The following is a 21,225-nucleotide window of genomic DNA, read 5'->3' as shown; positions in this document are numbered from 1 at the left end:
TACAGGTATGTAGGTTAATTGGCTGGGTAAATGTAAAAATTGTCCCTAGTGGGTGTAGGATAGTATTAGTGTACAGGGATCGCTGGGCGGTGCAGACTTGGTGGGCCGAAAAGGCCTGTTTCCGGCTGTATATATATGATATGATATGATATGATATGACAACAAACTCCATCCGCAGTCAGTGATCACTTTACTCGATTCTCCCGCACCTTGTCTGAGATGAACTGCCAGCGTGACACTACGTACCTAGTTATAGGTCTTGTTTTATGTGACGATGAATAGCTGATCACCGTTTGCCCCGCCTCGGGCTCTCATGATTTGTCTGAGGTCAGTTGTTATTCATAGATAGCATGGAACAGAAAACAGTAGAGTTCCAAAACAAACCCTTCTCATCTGTGCGTTCCAGACACCTACTGCTCTACTCCTTGTGAATCTCCTTTACACTTGTCCCTTTCACCGTATCCCTCTGTAATCTAGTAATGGAAGTCTCCACCCTAACCTACCCTTCCTTCCATAATTCTATATACATCTGTCGGGTCATCAGTCAGCCTTGGATACTTTGGAAAATGTAACCCAGGTTTGTCCAGATCTCCTATTGCTAATACCCTCTAATCCGGACAACATTCTGGTAAATATCTGTGACCCCCTCTCCAACACATCTGTGGAAAGACTAAGTCTGTTCTTCCTGGTGCAGAAGGTGTTTAGAGGGATCCGATAAGATGATGAGGGATGCAGACTGCATGAAACTTTCCCCTCTATCAAAGGTAGAAACAAGCAGAGGGTAAACCACCGGGTGGCGCCGTCCATGGCAGCCTCGCCAACAGTCTGCCTTGTCCTTTTCTTATTTTGTTGTTGTTAGTCTGTTGTTAAATGTATGTTTTAGTGTATCTTTAGTTTTGTATTATGTGGGTGTTGGGGGTGGGGACTGAGATCGTCCCGACTGTGGAGGGTTTGACTGCCCCGACCGAGGGAGTGGTAGATGTTTATGTTAATATTTATGTGGTTGTGTGTCTTGTTGCTATTTTGTTATGACTGTATGGCAAATTAAATTCCTTGTGTTTTTACATACTTGACTAATAAATTAATTATAATTACAATTATACTTATGGTAATTGGGAAGATGTGGAGAAGGCAGATGAGTGAGAGGGGTGAGCACTGGAATACACTGCCTCTGGGATTGGTTGAAGCTAAGTGATGGGCAATGTCCAAGTGTTAAGATGATCACTTCATTCGCCAAGGAATAGATGGGTACAGAGCAGATGCATGGAGATGGAGATGGGACTCCTATGCAGGTGAGTACTTGGTCGGCATGGACCAGCTGGGCCGAATGGCCTGTTTCCATGCTGCACAATTATGTGAACTAAGAAATAATGAGAGGCAGAGCAATGAACTGAGCTGAAAGATAGATACAAGAAACTGCAGATGCTGCAAACATGAGTAAAAGGCAAAGTGCTGGAGGAACTCAGCAGGTCAACCAACATCTGTCGAGGGAATAGACACGTGATGTTTCACAACAGGCCCTTTATTTGATTCATGTAATATTTCAGATAGTACAGTCGAGTTTGGTGGACATGGGTGAATGCAAAAGATGCTGGGTGACTTTGACTGAACTGGACATTAATTCTGACCATTATTATGTCCTCAGCCGCGGACTCTGCACTCGGTGATCCGTGTGTAAACCACACCGTCCTGGATCAGCCCTGGAGGAGCACGGGTTGTACCAGCACTAAGTGCACCAGTGGAAAATTGATGGATGATGACAACCTTCCTGAGGGATGGTACAGATTTAAGAGGTAACACTTTAAAATAATTGTATTAATCAATAATGCTCAAATTTGTATTAGAGAACACGGGCAAGTAAAGAAAGGTAGAGAGAGACCAGGGTAATCAATGATAGTAATAGGATAGTGTAGATGCAGAGAAACTGGGATCATCAATGACATTAATGGGACTGGGAGACCAAGGTGAACTGTAATGGGATGGAGAGTGGTTGATTATCCAGAACACACGGCCAAAGCATGCGATAGAATATGTACAATTATTATGTGTAAGAGACATTACTAAGATCAACTAGGTAAGGCACAATATGTTTGCAAATGGGTTTGGACACAAGAGTTTTCCTGGACGCTGTGGGCTGAGGGTCTCATTTCACAACTGTACAAACTTCATGACTCCATTAAAGGGCACAAAAACAAATGAATCCCAGTGGTGAGTGAATATTGAGAGTGGGCCCAATGCCAGTCTCCCTCTGGGTGAACAAACTGCCTCACTTCAGGTGTGTTGGAAAAAAACTGCAGATGCTGATTTAAATTGAAGGACACAAAATGCTGGAGTAACTCAGTGGGTCAGGCAGCATCTCTGGAGAGAAGGAATGGGTGACGTTTTGGGTTGAGACCCTTCTTCAGACTCTTAGCGAATCTGGGTTAAAACGTGGTCGTAGAGTTGGAGGGCAGGAGGAATCACAGAAGGGGAGCAGTGAGAGAGGATGTTGCTAAACTCTCGTCGAAGAGAGGAGAACTTTGTCAAAGTAGACATACCTTGAGTAGAATTCGCAGTGGAGCGGCAAGATGTGGAGGAGAAAAACTGCAGATGCTGCTTTAAATCGAAGGGAGACACAAAATGCTGGAGTAACTCAGTGGGTCAGGCGGCATTTCTGGAGAGAAGGAATGGGGAATGTTTCAGGTTGAGACCCTTCTTCAGACTGAGTTGTGTCCCTCAGTTCAAGGACTGACTCTCTAATTGTTGTTTCAGTTCCGGCGGATGGAAGATTCCCGAGACTGTCGTTTCCACCCGTCACTGCTCCGGGAAAAGCCCAGGCTGGTTAAACGGTAGGGTCTGAGTTTGTGACTCTGGTATGGCCGGGGAGGGCCAGACTGAGCACCCAGGTCTCTTCACTCAGACCGTGACCTGGCCCTGGATCTTCACTGACCCGGCCCTGGTGGGGCTCTAGGATCCTGGGGTTTGCTGGTCGTCGCCCTGTGGATCAATGCACGGAGCTGCCCCCACATGTGAGCCGGCGCGGTGCCAGAGGCTCCACTCAGTACAGTGGAGGTGGAACTCCCAGGGAGCTGGGCACGTCTCACAGTCTGTGACTGAGTGAATCAACTGGCAGCAATTTAATACAAACACTTCCATTGATTCTAAATTACGGATTTTAAATGTTAATTATAGAAACGGAAACAGTGAAAATAGGTGCAGGAGTAGGCCATTCGGCCCTTTGAGCTAGCACCGCCATTCAATGTGATCATGGCTGATCATCCACAATCAGTACCCCGTTTCTGTCTTCTCCCCATGTCCCTTGATTCTTCCAGCCCTACGACCTCTATCTAACTCTCTTTTTAATGCATCCAGTGCATTCCACAAATTCACAACTCTCTGTGTGAAAACGTTTTTCCTCATCTCCATTCTAAATGGCCTACTCCTTATTGTTAAACTGTTGCTCTTGGTTCCGGACTCCCCCAACATCGGGAACATGTTTCCTGCATCTAGCTTGTCCAATCCCTTAATAATGTTATATGTTTCTATAAGATCCCCTCTCATCTTTCTAATTTCCAGTGAATACAAGCCCAGTCATTTCATTCTTTCATCATATGACAGTCCCGCCATCCCAGGAACTAACCTCGTGAACCTACGCTGCACTCCCTCAATAGCAAGAATGTCCTTTCGCAAATTAGGAGACGAGAACTGCACACAATACTCGAGGTGTGGTCTCACCAGGGCCCTGTACAACTGCAGTAGGACCTCTTTTTTAGGTATGTGAAGAGGAAAAAAATAGTCAAGGCAAATGTGGGTCCCTTGAAGACAGAATCAGGGGGATTTATTATGGGGAACAAGGAAATGGCAGACGGGTTAAACCGTTACTTTGGATCTGTCTTCACTAAGGACGATTCTCTCCCTCGAAAAGGTCCCACATAGGAGATTGGTGGGCAAAATTAGAGTACATGGTATTGGGGGTAGGGTACTGACATGGATAGAAAGTTGGTTGACAGACAGAAAGCAAAGAGTGGGGATAAATGGGTCCCTTTCAGAATGGCAGGCAGTGACTAGTGGGGTACCGCAAGGCTCGGTGCTGGGACCGCAGCTATTTACAATATACATCAATGACTTGGATGAAGGGATTAAAAGTACCATTAGCAAATTTGCCGATGATACAAAGCTGGGTGGCAGTGTGAACTGTGAGGAAGATGCTATGAGGTTGCAGGGTGTCTTAGACAGGTTGTGTGAGTGGGCGGATGCATGGCAGATGCAGTTTAATGTGGATAAGTGTGAGGTTATCCACTTTGGTGGTAAGAATAGGAAGGCAGATTATTATCTGAATGGTGTCAAGTTAGGAAAAGGGGACGTACAACGAGATCTGGGTGCCCTAGTGCATCAGTCACTGAAAGGAAGCATGCAGGTACAGCAGGCAGTGAAGAAAGCCAGTGAAGAATCTGCCATCTTGTTCTTGCTACCTAAGTGGATAACCTGACATTTATCCCCATTATACTGCATCTGCCATGCATCTTCCCACTCACCCAACCTATCCAAATCACCCTGCATCCTCATAGCATCCTCTTCACAGTTCACCCTGTCTCCCAGCTTTGTGTCATCTGCAAATTTGCTAATGTTACTTTTAATTCCTAAATCATTAATAACTATTGTAAATAGCTGCGTTCCCAGCACCGAGCCACACGGCACCCCACTAGTCACTGTCTGCCATTCGGAAAGAGACCTGTTAATTCCTACACTTTGTTTCCTGTATGCCAACCAATTATCTATCCATGTTAATACCCTCCCCCCGAATAACATGAGCTCTAATTTTGCCCACTAATCTCCCGTATGAGACCTTGTGAAAGGCTTTCTGAAAGGATCACCTATGCATCCACGATTTCTAGAGCCATCTCCTTGAGTACCCTGGGATGCAGACCATCAGGCCCTGGGGATTTATCAGCCTTCAGTCCCATCAGTCCACCCAACACCATTTCTTGACTAATGTGAATTTCCTTCTGTTCCTCCATCACCCTAGATCCTCTCTCCCCTAGTAGTTCTGGGAGATTGTTTGTGTCTTCCTCAGTGAAGACTGAACCAAAGTACCTGTTCAACTCGCCTGCCATTTCCTTGTTTCCCATAATAAATTCACCTGTTTCTGTCTTCAAGGGACCCCCATTTGTCTTAACTAATCTTTTCCTCTTCACGTACCTAAATAGACTTTTGCTATCCTCCTTCATATTCCTGGCTAACTGACCTTTGTACTTCATCTTTTCTCCCCGTATTGCCTTTTTAGTTACCTTCTGTTGTTCTTTAAAGGTTACCCAATCCTCTGGCTTCCCGTTCATCTTTGCTGTAGTATATGCCTTCTCGTTTAGATAATTCAATCCCAAATGTACTTTTAGGGCCCAAAGCCCCTGATGGGTGCTGACAGGTGACGTCCCGCTCCTGATGGGGCAGAATTAGGCCATTCGGCCCATCGTCTACTCCACCATTCAATCTTGGGTGATCTATTTCACCCTCCTAACCTCATTCTCCTGCCTTCTCCCCATATCCCCTGACACCCATACTAATCAAGAATTTATCTATGTTTGCCTTAAAAATATCCATTGACTGCCTCCACAGCCTTCTGTGGCAATGAATTCCACAGATTCACCAACCTCTAACGAAGGAAATTCCTCCTTATCTCCTTCCTAAAAGAACGTCCTTTAATTCTGAAGCTATGATCTGTGGTCCAAGACACTCCCGCTAGTGGAAACATCGTCTCCACATCCACTCTATCCAGGTCTTTGACTATTCAGTAAGTTTCAATGAGGTCCCCCCTCATCCTTCTAAACTCCGGCGAGTACAGGCCCAGTGCCATCAAATCCCCATCCATATGTAAACACACTCATTCCTGGGTGTTGACAGCTGAAGCCCTGCCCTAGATGGGTGCTGACATGTGAGGCTGTGCTTCTGATACATCAGCACCCAACATGGTCCACCCCTGTGTTTCCAGTCCACACCCGGCACCCCAGGGTGTCAGCACCAGGGGGTGCTCTCAGGCGAGGGTGAGGGTATCAGCTCAACGCTGATGAAGTCAGCTCAGACTGGACCGTGGGTTGTGATCATTGCATTACACTGGCTCCACATTCACAATCCCTGCTGCACTGTGGGACCGGGTACAGTTTATAATGTTTACAAACCTCATTTCAGGTTCCCATCCCAGTGTGAGTGACGGGGAGGTGATCAGGAGAGTTTGTCGTAACTGGAAAAACAATCCCTGTCACAAACAGCGTGAGATCAAGGTGAAACACTGCACGGGGTTCTTTGTGTATCGGCTGGTACCCATGGGGTGCTGTGAGAACGTATATTGTACAGGTACGTCCCCGTTCTCCATGACGCATCTGGGAGGCTGTGGGGTAAATCCGGGAATTGCCCAATCAGCAATTTTCCAAACCGATCCGTATTTGTGAAAATCTCAGTTCACAGTCCCACACCGACTGTCAGAACCAAACCCCACCCCATCACTGACCCCAACACACAGGCAGGATGGCCCCTGTCCCAGCTCACCCACCCACCCATTGCCCCACCCTGTCACCCACCCACCCATTGCTCCCACCCTATCACTGACCCACCCACCCATTGCCCCCTCCCTGTCCCTGACCCACCCATTGCTCCCACCCTGTCCCTGACCCACCTACCCATTGCCCCCACCCTGTCCCTGACCCACCCACCCATTGCCCCCTCCCTGTCCCTGACCCACCCACCCATTGCCCCCTCCCTGTCCCTGACCCACCCATTGCCCCCACCCTGTCCCTGACCCACCCACCCATTGCCCCCACCCTGTCACTCACCCACCCACCCATTGCCCCCACCCTGTCGCCCACCCATTACCCCCACCCTGTCCCTGACCCACCCACCCATTGCCCCCACCCTGTCACTCACCCACCTCACGTGCAAGACGTCCTCTGACCCAGCTCACCGAATCACTCATTGCCTCCATCCTTTATGGACAAGACAATTCCCTCGTTCCCCACTCGCCCAGGTCCTAGCTGTCCCCTCCTGCTCCCCCTCCCCCCCGCGGGACATAGTTACCACCCACTTGTAACATTTCTCCACCCCCACCACGTCTGGTAAGCAACCAAACCATGCTACTCCTCCCCAGGTCCCCGCTGATATGTGTATTCCCGTACACCGGCTGCTCTCTCAACCATCCCCTCCCCTCACCGTCCCCTCCCCCCACCGAGAACCAGCCATTTTAACCCCTCCCCCTCCGGGACCCTCTGTCCCCTCTCCTACCCTTGGATCCAGCCATCGATTCCCTCCCGCATCCCATCCCATCCCATCCGTCCCTCCCCCCGACCCTCCTCACCCCCCCTTCTATGATACCCAGCCATCCCGTCCACTCCCCCCACACCTCCCCCACAACCCAGCCGTCCGCTCTACCCACCTCCAATCCATCCGCCCATAGAGCTAAGTCATATCCCCTCCCACACCCCAGTATCTGACCGTCCCCTCCCCCACCCCAGTATCTGACCGTCCCCTCCCCCACCCCAGTATCTGACCGTCCCCTCCCCCACGCCAGTATCTGGCCGTCCCCTCCCCACCCCACTATCTGGCCGTCCCCTCCCCCACCCCAGTATCTGACCGTCCCCTCCCCCTCCCCAGTATCTGACCGTCCCCTACACCCCAGTATCTGGCCGTCCCCTCCCCCACCCCAGTATCTGGCCGTCCCCTCCCCACCCCATTATCTGGCCGTCCCCTACACCCCAGTATCTGCCCGTCCTCTACACCCCAGTATCTGACCGTCCCCTCCCCCACCCCAGTATCTGGCCGTCCCCTCCCCCACCCCAGTATCTGGCCGTCCCCTACACCCCAGTATCTGACCGTCCCATCCCCCTCCCCAGTATCTGACCGTCCCCTACACCCCAGTATCTGACCGTCCCCTACACCCCAGTATCTGGCCGTCCCCTCCCCCACCCCAGTATCTGACCGTCCCCTCCCCACCCCAGTATCTGACCGTCCCCTACACCCCAGTATCTGGCCGTCCCCTCCCCCACCCCAGTATCTGACCGTCCCCTCCCCCACCCCAGTATCTGGCCGTCCCCTACACCCCAGTATCTGACCGTCCCCTCCCCCACCACAGTATCTGACCGTCCCCTCCCCCACCCCAGTATCTGGCCGTCCCCTCCCCCACCCCAGTATCTGGCCGTCCCCTACACCCCAGTATCTGGCCGTCCCCTCCCCCACCCCAGTATCTGACCGTCCCCTCCCCCTCCCCAGTATCTGACCGTCCCCTACACCCCAGTATCTGGCCGTCCCCTCCCCCACCCCAGTATCTGGCCGTCCCCTCCCCACCCCATTATCTGGCCGTCCCCTACACCCCAGTATCTGCCCGTCCTCTACACCCCAGTATCTGACCGTCCCCTCCCCCACCCCATTATCTGACCCCTCCCCCACCCCAGTATCTGGCCGTCCCCTCCCCCACCCCAGTATCTGGCCGTCCCCTACACCCCAGTATCTGACCGTCCCATCCCCCTCCCCAGTATCTGACCGTCCCCTACACCCCAGTATCTGACCGTCCCCTACACCCCAGTATCTGGCCGTCCCCTCCCCCACCCCAGTATCTGACCGTCCCCTCCCCACCCCAGTATCTGACCGTCCCCTACACCCCAGTATCTGGCCGTCCCCTCCCCCACCCCAGTATCTGACCGTCCCCTCCCCCACCCCAGTATCTGGCCGTCCCCTACACCCCAGTATCTGACCGTCCCCTCCCCCACCCCAGTATCTGACCGTCCCCTCCCCCACCCCAGTATCTGGCCGTCCCCTCCCCCACCCCAGTATCTGGCCGTCCCCTACACCCCAGTATCTGGCCGTCCCCTACACCCCAGTATCTGGCCGTCCCCTACACCCCAGTATCTGGCCGTCACCCACACCCCAGTATCTGACCGTCCCCTCCCCCACCCCAGTATCTGGCCGTCCCCTCCCCCACCCCAGTATCTGTCCGTCCCCTCCCCCACCCCAGTACCTGTCCGTCCCCTCCCCCACCCCAGTATCTGGCCGTCCCCTCCCCCACCCCAGTATCTGTCCGTCCCCTCCCCCACCCCAGTATCTGGCCGTCCCCTACACCCCAGTATCTGGCCGTCCCCTACACCCCAGTATCTGACCGTCCCCTCCCCCACCCCAGTATCTGGCCGTCCCCTACACCCCAGTATCTGGCCGTCCCCTACACCCCAGTATCTGGCCGTCCCCTACACCCCAGTATCTGGCCGTCCCCTACACCCCAGTATCTGGCCGTCCCCTACACCCCAGTATCTGGCCATCCCCTCCCCCACCCCAGTATCTGGCCGTCCCCTCCCCACCCCAGTATCTGTCCGTCCCCTACACCCCAGTATCTGGCCGTCCCCTCCCCACCCCAGTATCTGGCCGTCCCCTCCCCACCCCAGTATCTGGCCATCCCCTACACCCCAGTATCTGGCCGTCCCCCACACCCCAGTATCTGACCGTCCCCTCCCCCACCCCAGTATCTGACCGTCCCCTCCCCCACCCCAGTATCTGTCCGTCCCCCCCACCCCAGTATCTGACCGTCCCCTCCCCCACCCCAGTATCTGTCCGTCCCCCCCACCCCAGTATCTGACCATCCCCTCCCACACCCCAGTATCTGACCGTCCCCTCCCCCACCCCAGTATCTGGCCGTCCCCTACACCCCAGTATCTGGCCGTCCCCCACACCTCAGTATCTGACCGTCCCCTCCCCCACCCCAGTATCTGGCCGTCCCCTACACCCCAGTATCTGGCCGTCCCCTACACCCCAGTATCTGGCCATCCCCTCCCCCACCACAGTATCTGTCCGTCCCCCCCACCCCAGTATCTGACCATCCCCTCCCCCACCCCAGTATCTGACCGTCCCCTCCCCCACCCCAGTATCTGGCCATCCCCTACACCCCAGTATCTGGCCGTCCCCTCCCCCACCCCAGTATCTGGCCGTCCCCTACACCCCAGTATCTGACCGTCCCCTACACCCCAGTATCTGGCCGTCCCCTCCCCCACCCCAGTATCTGGCCGTCCCCCACCCCAGTATCTGGCCGTCCCCTACACCCCAGTATCTGGCCGTCCCCTCCCCCACCCCAGTATCTGGCCGTCCCCTCCCCCACCCCAGTATCTGTCCGTCCCCCCCACCCCAGTATCTGACCGTCCCCTCCCCCACCCCAGTATCTGACCGTCCCCTCCCCCACCCCAGTATCTGACCGTCCCCTCCCCCACCCCAGTATCTGACCGTCCCCTCCCCCACCCCAGTATCTGACCGTCCCCTCCCCCACCCCAGTATCTGTCCGTCCCCCCCACCCCAGTATCTGACCGTCCCCTCCCCCACCCCAGTATCTGTCCGTCCCCCCCACCCCAGTATCTGACCGTCCCCTCCCCCACCCCAGTATCTGTCCGTCCCCCCCACCCCAGTATCTGTCCGTCCCCCCCACCCCAGTATCTGTCCGTCCCCCCCACCCCAGTATCTGGCCGTCCCCTACACCCCAGTATCTGTCCGTCCCCCCCACCCCAGTATTTGACCGTCCCCTCCCCCACCCCAGTATCTGGCCGTCCCCCACCCCAGTATCTGGCCGTCCCCTCCCCCACCCCAGTATCTGACCATCCCCTACACCCCAGTATCTGACCGTCCCCTCCCCCACCTCAGTATCTGACCGTCCCCTCCCCCACCCCAGTATCTGGCCGTCCCCTCCCCCACCCCAGTATCTGGCCGTCCCCCACCCCAGTATCTGACCGTCCCCCACCCCAGTATCTGGCCGTCCCATACACCCCAGTATCTGGCCGTCCTCCACCCCAGTATCTGGCCGTCCCCCACCCCAGTATCTGGCCGTCCCCTCCCCCACCCCAGTATCTGGCCGTCCCCTCCCCCACCCCAGTATCTGGCCGTCCCCTCCCCCACCCCAGTATCTGGCCGTCCCCTCCACCACCCAAGTATCTGACCGTCCCCTCCCCCACCCCAGTATCTGGCCGTCCCCTCCCCCACCCCAGTATCTGACCGTCCCCTACACCCCAGTATCTGGCCGTCCCCTCCCCCACGCCAGTATCTGACCGTCCCCTCCCCCACCCCAGTATCTGGCCGTCCCCTCCCCCACCCCAGTATCTGGCCGTCCCCTCCCCTACACCCCAGTATCTGGCCGTCCCCTCCCCACCCCAGTATCTGACCGTCCCCTACACCCCAGTATCTGACCGTCCCCTCCCCCACCCCAGTATCTGGCCGTCCCCTACACCCCAGTATCTGGCCGTCCCCTCCCCCACCCCAGTATTTGGCCATCCCCTCCCCCACCCCAGTATCTGGCCGTCCCCTACACACCAGTATCTGGCCGTCCCCTCCCCCACCCCAGTATCTGACCGTCCCCTCCCCCACCCCAGTATCTGGCAGTCCCCTCCCCCACCCTAGTATCTGACCGTCCCCTACACCCCAGTATCTGACCGTCCCCCACCCCAGTATCTGGCCGTCCCATACACCCCAGTATCTGGCCGTCCCCTCCCCCACCCCAGTATCTGTCCGTCCCCTCCCCCACCCCAGTATCTGGCCGTCCCCTCCCCCACCCCAGTATCTGGCCGTCCCCCACCCCAGTATCTGGCCGTCCCCTACACCCCAGTATCTGACCGTCCCCCACCCCAGTATCTGGCCGTCCCCTACACCCCAGTATCTGGCCGTCCCCTCCCCCACCCCAGTATCTGACCGTCCCCTCCCCCACCCCAGTATCTGGCGGTCCCCTCCCCCACCCTAGTATCTGACCTTCCCCTACACCCCAGTATCTGACCGTCCCCCACCCCAGAATCTGGCCGTCCCCTACCCCCACCCCTGTATCTGGCCGTCCCCTCCCCCACCCCAGTATCTGTCCGTCCCCTCCCCCACCCCAGTATCTGACCGTCCCCTCCCCCACCCCAGTATCTGTCCGTCCCCTCCACCACCCCAGTATCTGGCCGTCCCCTCCCCCACCCCAGTATCTGTCCGTCCCCTCCCCCACCCCAGTATCTGTCCGTCCCCTCCCCCACCCCAGTATCTGGCCGTCCCCTCCCCCACCCCAGTATCTGGCCGTCCCCTCCCCCACCCTAGTATCTGACCGTCCCTTACACCACCCCAGTATCTGGCCGTCCCCTCCCCCACCCCAGTATCTGTCCGTCCCCCCCACCCCAGTATCTGGCCGTCCCCTACACCCCAGTATCTGTCCGTCCCCCCCTACCACAGTATCTGACCGTCCCCCCCACCCCAGTATCTGACCGTCCCCTCCCCCACCCCAGTATCTGTCCGTCCCCCCCACCCCAGTATCTGTCCGTCCCCCCCACCCCAGTATCTGTCCGTCCCCCCCACCCCAGTATCTGGCCGTCCCCTACACCCCAGTATCTGTCCGTCCCCCCCACCCCAGTATCTGACCGTCCCCTCCCCCACCCCAGTATCTGACCGTCCCGTCCCCCACCCCAGTATCTGGCCGTCCCCCACCCCAGTATCTGGCCGTCCCCTCCCCCACCCCAGTATCTGACCATCCCCTACACCCCAGTATCTGACCGTCCCCTCGCCCACCCCAGTATCTGGCCGTCCCCCACCCCAGTATCTGACCGTCCCCCACCCCAGTATCTGGCCGTCCCATACACCCCAGTATCTGGCCGTCCCCCACCCCAGTATCTGACCGTCCCCCACCCCAGTATCTGGCCGTCCCATACACCCCAGTATCTGGCCGTCCCCCACCCCTGTATCTGGCCGTCCCCCACCCCAGTATCTGGCCGTCCCCTCCCCCACCCCAGTATCTGGCCGTCCCCTCCCCCACCCCAGTATCTGACCGTCCCCTCCCCCACCCCAGTATCTGGCCGTCCCCTACACCCCAGTATCTGACCGTCCCCTACACCCCAGTATCTGGCCGTCCCCTACACCCCAGTATCTGACCGTCCCCTCCCCCACCCTAGTATCTGACCGTCCCCTCCCCCACCCCAGTATCTGGCCGTCCCCTCCTCCACCCCAGTATCTGACCGTCCCCTCCCCCACCCCAGTATCTGGCCGTCCCCTCCACCACCCCAGTATCTGTCCGTCCCCTACACCCCAGTATCTGGCCGTCCCCTCCCCCACCCCAGTATCTGACCGTCCCCTCCCCCACCCCAGTATCTGGCCGTCCCCTCCCCCACCCCAGTATCTGGCCGTCCCCTCCCCTACACCCCACTATCTGGCCGTCCCCTCCCCCACCCCAGTATCTGGCCGTCCCCTACACCCCAGGATCTGGCCGTCCCCTCCCCCACCCCAGTATCTGACCGTCCCCTCCCCCACCCCAGTATCTGGCAGTCCCCTCCCCCACCCTAGTATCTGACCATCCCCTACACCCCAGTATCTGACCATCCCCCACCCCAGTATCTGGCCGTCCCATACACCCCAGTATCTGGCCGTCCCCTACACCCCAGTATCTGGCCGTCCCCTCCCCCACCCCAGTATCTGGCCGTCCCCTCACCCACCCCAGTATCTGGCCGTCCCCTACACCCCAGTATCTGGCCGTCCCCTCCCCCACCCCAGTATCTGGCCGTCCCCTCCCCCACCCCAGTATCTGTCCGTCCCCTCCCCCACCCCAGTATCTGACCGTCCCCTCCCCCACCCCAGTATCTGGCAGTCCCCTCCCCCACCCTAGTATCTGACCGTCCCCTACACCCCAGTATCTGAACGTCCCCCACCCCAGTATCTGGCCGTCCCCCACCCCAGTATCTGACCGTCCCCTACACCCCAGTATCTGACCGTCCCCCACCCCAGTATCTGGCCGTCCCCTACACCCCAGTATCTGGCCGTCCCCTCCCCCACCCCAGTATCTGACCGTCCCCTCCCCCACCCCAGTATCTGGCGGTCCCCTCCCCCACCCTAGTATCTGACCGTCTCCTGCACCCCAGTATCTGACCGTCCCCCACCCCAGTATCTGGCCGTCCCCTACCCCCACCCCTGTATCTGGCCGTCCCCTCCCCCACCCCAGTATCTGTCCGTCCCCTCCCCCACCCCAGTATCTGACCGTCCCCTCCCCCACCCCAGTATCTGTCCGTCCCCTCCCCCACCCCTGTATCTGGCCGTCCCCTCCCCCACCCCAGTATCTGTCCGTCCCCTCCCCCACCCCAGTATCTGTCCGTCCCCTCCCCCACCCCAGTATCTGGCCGTCCCCTCCCCCACCCCAGTATCTGTCCGTCCCCCCCACCCCAGTATCTGACCGTCCCCTCCCCACCCCAGTATCTGGCCGACCCCTACACCCCAGTATCTGACCGTCCCCTACACCCCAGTATCTGACCGTCCCCTCCCCCACCCCAGTATCTGGCCGTCCCCTCCCCCACCCCAGTATCTGGCCGTCCCCTCCCCCACCCCAGTATCTGTCCATCCCCCCCACCCCAGTATCTGACCGTCCCCTCCCCCACCCCAGTATCTGACCGTCCCCTCCCCCCACCCCAGTATCTGGCCGTCCCCTACCCCCACCCCAGTATCTGGCCGTCCCCTCCCCCACCCCAGTATCTGGCCGTCCCCTCCCCCACCCCAGTATCTGGCCGTCCCCTCCCCCACCCCACTATCTGGCCGTCCCCTACACCCCAGTATCTGACCGTCCCCTACACCCCAGTATCTGGCCGTCCCCTCCCCCACCCCAGTATCTGGCCGTCCCCTACACCCCAGTATCTGGCCGTCCCCTCCCCCACCCCAGTATCTGACCATCCCCTCCCCCACCCCAGTATCTGGCCGTCCCCTACACCCCAGTATCTGACCGTCCCCTCCCCCACCCCACTATCTGGCCGTCCCCTACACCCCAGTAGCTGTCCGTCCCCCACCCCAATATCTGGCCGTCCCCTCCCCCACCCCAGTATCTGTCCGTCCCCTCCCCCACCCCAGTATCTGACCGTCCCCTCCCCCACCCCAGTATCTGACCGTCCCCTCCCCCACCCCAGTATCTGGCCGTCCCCTCCCCCACCCCAGTATCTGACCGTCCCCTCCCCCACCCCAGTATCTGACCGTCCCCTCCCCCACCCCAGTGTCTGGCCGTTCCCTCCCCCACCCCAGTATCTGGCCGTCCCCTCCCCCACCCCAGTATCTGACCGTCCCCTCCCCCACCCCAATATCTGGCCGTCCCCTACACCCCAGTATCTGGCCGTCCCCTCCCCCACCCCAGTATCTGGCCGTCCCCTCCCCCACCCCAGTATCTGACCGTCCCCTCCCCATCCCAGTATCTGACCGTCCCCTCCCCCACCCCAGTATCTGACCGTCCCCTAGTCCACCCCAGTATCTGACCGTCCCCTCCCCTACACCCCAGTATATGGCCGTCCCCTCCCCCACCCCAGTATCTGGCCGTCCCCTCCCCCACCCCAGTATCTGTCCGTCCCCTACACTCCAGTATCTGACCGTCCCCTCCCCCACCCCAGTATCTGGCCGTCCCCTACACCCCAGTATCTGGCCGTCCCCTCCCCTACACCCCAGTATCTGGCCGTCCCCTACACCCCAGTATCTGACCGTCCCCTCCCCCACCCCAGTATCTGTCCCCTCCCCCACCCCAGTATCTGGCCGTCCCCTCCCCCACCCCAGTATCTGGCCGTCCCCTCCCCCACCCCAGTATCTGGCCGTCCCCTCCCCCACCCCAGTATATGGCCGTCCCCTCCCCCACCCCAGTATCTGGCCGTCCCCTCCCCCACCCCAGTATCTGGCCGTCCCCTCCCCCACCCCAGTATCAGGCCGTCCCCTCCCCCACCCCAGTATCTGGCCGTCCCCTACACCCCAGTATCTGGCCGTCCCCTACACCCCAGTATATGGCCGTCCCCTCCCCCACCCCAGTATCAGGCCGTCCCCTCCCCCACCCCAGTATCAGGCCGTCCCCTCCCCCACCCCAGTATCTGACCGTCCCCTCCCCCAACCCAGTATCTCACCGTCCCCTCCCCCACCCCAGTAACTGACCGTCCCCTACCCCACCCGAGTATCAGGCCGTCCCCTCCCCCACCCCAGTATCAGGCCGTCCCCTCCCCAACCCCAGTATCTGTCCGTCCCCTCCCCCACCCCAGTATCTGGCCGTCCCCTCCCCCACCCCAGTATCTGGCCGTCCCCTCCCCCACCCCAGTATCTGGCCGTCCCCTCCCCCACCCCAGTATCTGGCCGTCCCCTCCCCCACCCCAGTATCTGGCCGTCCCCTCCCCCACCCCAGTATCTGACCGTCCCCTCCCCCACCCCAGTATCTGACCGTCCCCTCCCCCACCCCAATATCTGACCGTCCCCTACACCCCAGTATCTGACCGTCCCCTCCCGCACCCCAGTATCTGACCGTCCCCTCCCCCACCCCAGTATCTGGCCGTCCCCTCCCCCACCCCAGTATCTGGCCGTCCCCTACACCCCAGTATCTGACCGTCCCCTCCCCCACCCCAGTATCTGACCGTCCCCTTCCCCACCCCAGTATCTGACCGTCCCCTACACCCCAGTATCTGGCCGTCCCCTCCCCTACCCCAGTATCTGGCCGTCCCCTACACCCCAGTATCTGACCGTCCCCTACACCCCAGTATCTGGCCGTCCCCTCCCCCACCCCAGTATCTGGCCGTCCCCTCCCCCACCCCAGTATCTGGCCGTCCCCTCCCCCACCCCAGTATCTGTCCGTCACCCCCACCCCAGTATCTGGCCGTCCCCTCCCCCACCCCAGTATCTGGCCGTCCCCTCCCCCACCCCAGTATTTGGCCATCCCCTCCCCCACCCCAGTATCTGGCCATCCCCTCCCCCACCCCAGTATCTGACCGTCCCCTACACCCCAGTATCTGACCGTCCCCCACCCCACCCCTGTATCTGGCCGTCCCCTCCCCCACCCCAGTATCTGACCGTCCCCTCCCCCACCCCAGTATCTGACCGTCCCCTCCCCCACCCCAGTATCTGACCGTCCCCTACCCCACCCCTGTATCTGGCCGTCCCCTCCCCCACCCCAGTATCTGTCCGTCCCCTCCCCCACCCCAGTATCTGGCCGTCCCCTCTCCCACCCCAGTATCTGTCCGTCCCCTCCCCCACCCCAGTATCTGGCCGTCCCCTCCCCCACCCCAGTATCTGGCCGTCCCCTCCCCCACCCCAGTATCTGTCCGTCCCCTCCTCCACCCCAGTATCTGTCCGTCCCCTACACCCCAGTATCTGTCCGTCCCCTCCCCCACCCCTGTATCTGACCGTCCCCTACACCCCAGTATCTGACCGTCCCCTACACCCCAGTATCTGGCCGTCCCCTCCCCCACCCCAGTACCTGGCCGTCCCCTCCCCCACCCCAGTATCTGTCCGTCCCCTACACCCCAGTATCTGGCCGTCCCCTCCCCCACCCCAGTATCTGGCCGTCCCCTCCCCCACCCCAGTATCTGTCCGTCCCCCCCACCCCAGTATCTGACCGTCCCTTCCCCCACACCCCAGTATCTGGCCGTCCCCTACATCCCAGTATCAAGCCGTCCCCTCCCCCACCCCAGTATCTGGCCGTCCCCTCCCCCACCCCAGTATCTGGCCGTACCCTCCCCCACCCCAGTATCTGGCCGTCCCCTACACCCCAGTATCTGTCCGTCCCCTCCCCCACCCCAGTATCTGACGGTCCCCTCCCCCACCCCAGTATCTGACCGTCCCCTACACCCCAGTATCTGACCGTCCCCTCCCCCACCCCAGTATCTGGCCGTCCCCTACACCCCAGTATCTGGCCGTCCCCTACACCCCAGTATCTGACCGTCCCCTACACCCCAGTATCTGACCGTCCCCTCCCCCACCCCAGTATCTGGCCGTCCCCTACACCCCAGTATCTGGCCGTCCCCTACACCCCAGTATCTGACCGTCCCCTCCCCCACCCCAGTATCTGGCCATCCCCTACACCCCAGTATCTGTCCGTCCCCTACACCCCAGTATCTGGCCGTCCCCTACACCCCAGTATCTGTCCGTCCCCTACACCCCAGTATCTGGCCGTCCCCTACACCCCAGTATCTGACCGTCCCCTCCCCCACCCCAGTATCTGGCCGTCCCCTACACCCCAGTATCTGTCCGTCCCCTACACCCCAGTATCTGGCCGTCCCCTACACCCCAGTATCTGGCCGTCCCCTACACCCCAGTATCTGACCGTCCCCTACACCCCAGTATCTGACCGTCCCTTCCCCCCATGTCCAAGCCCTTCCCTCCTCCTCTTCCCTTCCCTGGGATGAGGGAGAGATGAGAGGGTGATGGGGAGAGAGTGGAAAAGAAGTGGAGGGGTAGTCAGCCCTGGGGAGAGAGGGTGATGGAGCAGGAGGGGGAAAGTCAGGGTCTGGGATGGGGATGGAGGGAGCCGGGGAGTGTGCAATGAAACGAGCGCATAGAGACAGAAGATGTGCACTGAGTAACGGCTGGAATGATGGAATGGAGGGAGAGGGGAGCAGAGCAGACTGATGCAGCAGAGGGCTGGACAATGTGGGTCACCAGAGACTGGTGTTGGCCACGCACTTCAGTCTCCTTCCATCCCACAGAGCTGCTGGATTATTTCCCCACTACACCCACTGTCTGTCCACACTTTATTACAGATCCAGCCTCCGTACCAACTGAGGAATCCCAGGAAACAACACCCGAACCCCGGGAGGACTTGTCCACCGTCCCAGAACCAGATACAAGCTCAGGTATCGATGGAGGGTTCATTGGGACAGTGGGGGGACAAATTGGGGAGGGTAACTTGAGAAGAGAGGGTCTGGAGTGGAGGAGCAGAGAGTGTGGGGTGGGGTGGGGGAGGAGGGGGACTGGAGTGGGGGGAGGAGAATACCCCAGGGAGAGTGGAGTTGGAGCATTGCGGAGAGGGTAGAGATGGAGAGTGAGGGGCGGAGGGGTGTGGAGAGAGGAGGAGAAAGGGTCAGTTCCCAATATTCATCGTGACTCGGACTGAGGAGAGTGAGGTGGTTGATGGAGGTTTGGATGGGAAAGGCAGTGAAAGAGGATAGATGATGTTTTCTCCACACACCGCTCCTCAAAGACAACATCAAAGCAAATGTGAAGGCATACAATATGGCAAAGATTGGCAGGGAGCAAGAGGTTTGGAAAGCTTTTAGGAACCACTGTTTAAGAAGGGATCGATGCAATAGAAAGGAAATTTTAGCCTGACTTCAGTGATCTCTAAGGTTTTAGAGTCCATTATTATTAAGGATTAGCTTTCAGGGCACTCGGCCGCATGTCACAAAATAGACCAAAGTCAACATCGTTTTGTTCAGGGGTGATCTTGCCCGACAAATCTGTTGGAATTCTTTGAGGCATCAACAAACAGGACAGATAAAGGCCAGTCAGAGGATGTTGTTAACTTGGATTTTCAGAAGGTCTCTGATAAGGTGCTGCAAGTGAGGATGCACAACTAGACAAGAGCCTGTGGTATTAGAGGCAAGGTACTAACATGGAATAACGTTGGGCAGACTGTCAGAAGGCAAAGAGTGTGAATAAAGGATGCGTTTTCTGGTTGGCTGCCGGTGACGAGTGGTGTTCCACAGGGGCCAGTGTTGAGTCCACTGCTTTCCATGTTACACGTTAAAGATCGGTGTGATGGAATTGATGCATTGTGGCCAAGTTTGCGGATAATATGAAGATAGGTGTCGGGGCAGGTAGTATTGAGGATACAGGGACTTTGCAGAAGGACTTGGGCAAGTTGGCAGATTGGGGAAAGAAGTGTCAGGTGGAATACAGCACAGCAAAGTGTACGGTCATGCACTTTGGTAGAAGGAATAAACATTTAGACTATTTTCTAAATTGTGAGAGGATCAATAAATCTGAATTGGTCTGAAGAAGGGTCTCGACCCGAAACGTCACCCATTCCTTCTCTCCCGAGATGCTGCCTGACCTGCTGAGTTACTCCAGCATTTTGTGAATAAATCGATTTGTACCAGCATCTGCAGTTATTTTCTTATAATCTGAATTGGGTGTTGGGAATGCTGGTGCAGGATTCCCGAAAGATTAACTTGCAGGTTCATTCGCGAGTAAGGAACACAAATGCAAGGTTAGCATTATTTTTCAGACTAGAAGATAAAACAAATGATGTAATGCTGAGGCTTTATAAGGTGCTGGTTAGACCAGCAGAATATTGTGAGATCTTTTTGGCCTCATATCTGTAGAAGGATCTGCTGACATTGGAGAGGGTCCAGATATTTATATCAATGATCCGGTGGGTGAATGGGGATGAGGAGTGTTTGACGGGCAGGGCCTGTGGTCACTGGAGATTAGAAGGTCAAGGGGGGATGGATCCCATTGAATCCCACTGAATAATGAAAGGCCCAGACAGTGTGGATGCGGAGAAGATGTTTCCAATGGAGGGAGAGTCAAGGAGCAGATGGCACATCCTGACAATACAAGAATGTATCTCTAAGATGGATTGAGGAAGAATTTCTTTAGCCAGAGGATGGTGAATCTGAAGAATTCATTGCCACAGATGGTGGTGGAGGCTGTCATTTGGGTATTTTTAAAGCAGAGATTGATAGGCTCGATTAATAAAGATATTAAAGGTTCCAGGGAGAATGCAGGGGGATGGTGATGAGAGGGGAGATGCCATGATGGTGGATCAAGCCCGTTGGGCCAAATGGCCTCATTCTGCTCCAATGTCTTATGGTCTTCTGTTTGTTTGGGTTTGGACGTTCCTCCTTTAGACATTGGTGATGTTTCTGGTCCTAGAGACACCTCCCGTCTCTCCAGCCTTTTCCCATTTCCCCGCGCTCCACATTTCTCTACCTGATCCGGAGTTGGACACCAGTCGGGCACCCAAGGGAGCTACGACTGGAGACCCTGTTCCCCTTCACCTTAAACCTATGTCTTTTGTCCTTGATTCACCTACTCTGGGCAACAGACTCAAGGGCAAGAGACTGCATCTGCCCGATCTATTCCTCTCAGGATTTAATACACTTATATGAGATCACCCTTCATCCTCCTGTGAGACTTGGTGTGTGTTGGTATTAGCACGGACTGGTGATTCTTTGTCTTTGCAGCTGATTTTCCTCCTGATCAGCTATTTAGTACATTTTTACTCTCTCACCCTCCCTCCCCTACCTTATTTCTATTATTCCAGATCCATTGATGGACACAACTCAGGAACATTAGGGAGCAGTGACCGGAGTCTCTGGTCAGGGTTTGACCAGTGACCCAGTAGGGGTCTGCAAGCTCAGGTATCAGTGGTGGGGAGTAATGACCGGAGACTCTGGTCAGGGTTTGACCAGTGACCCAGTAGGGGTCTGCAAGCTCAGGTATCAGTGGTGGGGAGTAATGACCGGAGACTCTGGTCAGGGTTTGACCAGTGACCCAGTAGGGGTCTGC

This window comes from Rhinoraja longicauda, chromosome 19 (genome assembly GCF_053455715.1).
Source record: "Rhinoraja longicauda isolate Sanriku21f chromosome 19, sRhiLon1.1, whole genome shotgun sequence".
Classification (NCBI taxonomy): domain Eukaryota; kingdom Metazoa; phylum Chordata; class Chondrichthyes; order Rajiformes; family Arhynchobatidae; genus Rhinoraja; species Rhinoraja longicauda.
Note: the sequence above shows the minus strand (reverse complement) of the source record.